Source organism: Egretta garzetta, unplaced genomic scaffold (assembly GCF_000687185.1).
Source record: "Egretta garzetta isolate BGI_Z169 unplaced genomic scaffold, ASM68718v1 scaffold117, whole genome shotgun sequence".
Classification (NCBI taxonomy): Eukaryota; Metazoa; Chordata; class Aves; order Pelecaniformes; family Ardeidae; genus Egretta; species Egretta garzetta.
In genome coordinates this window covers 1,438,195-1,440,741 of record NW_009260479.1, presented here as the reverse complement: position 1 = coordinate 1,440,741, position 2,547 = coordinate 1,438,195, and positions in this window count along the sequence as shown.

The window sequence follows — 2,547 nt, the reverse complement described above, 5'->3', positions numbered from 1 at the left end:
ACCCACTGACCGGTGCCCAGCCCGTCCCGAGCCGCGATCACTCCCCCCGAGCCGCGATCACACAGCTCGAGCTGCGACCACACTGCCCGCGACCGACCGAACGGAACGAACCGACCGAACGAACTAACCCCCCCCGAGCATGACGTTATATGGTATGGAATAGCCCTTTGGTCAGTTTGGGTTAGCTGTGCTAGCTGTGCTCCCTCCCAGCTTGTTATGCACCTGGCCGAGCAGGAGAAGCTCAAAAAGTCCTTGAGTAGTCTGAGCACTACTTGGCAACAGCTGAAAACATCAGTGTGTTATCAACAGTCTTCCGGTACTAAATCCAAAACACAGCACTATGCTAGCTACTAGGAAGAAAATTAACTCTATCCCAGCTGAAACCAGGACAAGAACACACGGTTAAAGACAGGCTAGAAAACATGGACTCTGGCGCTGTGCTGGCTGTGGCTGACCAGGAGGTGGGCACAGGTAGGGGATGTCCTGGGCTGGCGGAGCAGGCACCGGGCAGCTTGGAGCAACCCTGGCAGGCATCATGGCTTTTGGCCATCACCCCTGCCTGTGGCTGGCTCCCGGGGGTAACTCCTGCCGGGCTGCATTTCTGTCCCCACCACGTGGCTGCAGGGGAAGCTGAGCTGGAAATGGTTGCGCTGGCTGAGCCTTCTGCGCGTCGGCCAGAGCTCTCTTTCAGTCTATGACTGCAGACGATGCTGCGCGGTGACACCAAATGACGACGCGAGAGCCTTAGCCAAAATAATAACTAATAATAAATCCCTCTGAATCACAGAGCCTTGGATACAAAATAAATGGGATGCTCTTGGGAGGTTCTGATCTGATCCCTCAAAAATTCCCAAAGTTGCCAGCGGGGAGAAGCAAAGTTGGTGTTTCAAGGGGAAGAACCTGAGCAGCGTAGCTGCAAGTTGCAGTTTACCTGCCTGCCCTTGCCCGTCATTCATTCACTGCATGAAGTGCTGATGCTCTGATGACCATAAGTAAATACATTTTAAATTGCCTTTGTTTGGCTGTATGCAAAGAAGCAGAACCGGTCTGTGTCTCTTTTTTTTTTTTTTTGTTTTGAGAACAAAATCTGAGGCCTGATCCTCACCTTCCTTCAGCCCGGGTGTGTGGTGGTTTGACCCTGGCTGGATGCCAGGGGCCCACCAAATCTGCTCTATCACTCCCATGACCATAAGTAAATACATTTTAAATTGCCTTTGTTTGGCTGTATGCAAAGAAGCAGAACCGGTCTGTGTCTCTTTTTTTTTTTTTTTGTTTTGAGAACAAAATCTGAGGCCTGATCCTCACCTTCCTTCAGCCCGGGTGTGTGGTGGTTTGACCCTGGCTGGATGCCAGGGGCCCACCAAATCTGCTCTATCACTCCCCTTTAACTGGACAGAGGAGAGAAAAGTAAATCAAAGGGCCCGTGGGTCGAGATAAAGGCAGTTTAATAAAGGGGGGGAAAAAAAAAAAAGCAAAAGCAAAGGCCACGCGCAATAGCAAAAGGAAAGAAAACAAGATTTTATTCTCTACTTCCCGTTAGCAGGCGATGTCCAGCCACTTCCCGGGAAGTAGGGCTTCAGTATACATAGTTGTTCCTTCCTGAAGACAAAATGTCACAAAAGACAAATGTCCCCACCTCCTCTTCCTTTTCCCCTAGTTTTATATCTAAGCTGATGTCACATGGTATGGAATATCCCTTTGGTTGGTTTGGGTCAGGTGTCTTGGCTACGTCCCGGTGTCTTGGCTACATCCTCTCCCAAGGTCTTGCCCTCTTCCAGCCCACTGGTAGGGGGGAAATATTGGAGGCACAGCCTTGATGCTGTTCGAGCACTGCTCAGCAGTAGCCAAAACATCGGTGTGTTATCAACCCCTTTCTACATACCGATAGAAAGCGCATCCCTATGCTGCTCGACCCAGTACAGGGTGTAAGAAAGACATCTGCCCCTGCAGGGGGGCCCAGCCGCAGGTGCATAAACCTCTCCTAAACAGCTTTAGCCTCACATAAGCAGGTCAGATACTCAGGTTTTATAAAAAGGAACACAGAAGAGGATGCCTGAAACAGCAACTGATTGGTGTGCCTGGAAGCTGCCTCCTCTGCGCTAGCGGCTGATGCCCTTTCCAGGTGGGTAGGCAAACGGTAATTGGTGAACGTTTCTGAGTCATTTCCTTAAGTTTTATCTAAAATTCTGCAGAGGCAGGTGGGTGGGGGGCATTGGAGAGGGAGGGTGGACATGGGTGGAGAGGGTGGTGGTTTCACCATGCCCATAAATCACTGTGCTGCTGGTTTGGTTTTGCTTTGCTGGGCTTGGTTGCATGAATTCATCCTGGTGGTGACAGCAGGCATGTGGTCAGCGCTTTCAGTCATAGAATCATAGAATGTTTTGGGTTGAAAGGGACCCCTAGAGGTCATCTAGTCCAACCCCCCTGCAGGAGCAGGGACACCTTTAACCAGATCAGGTTGCTCACAGCCCCATCCAACCTGGCCTTGAAGGTTTCCAGGGATGGGGCCTCCACCACCTCCCTGGGCAACCCGTTCCAGTGTTTCAC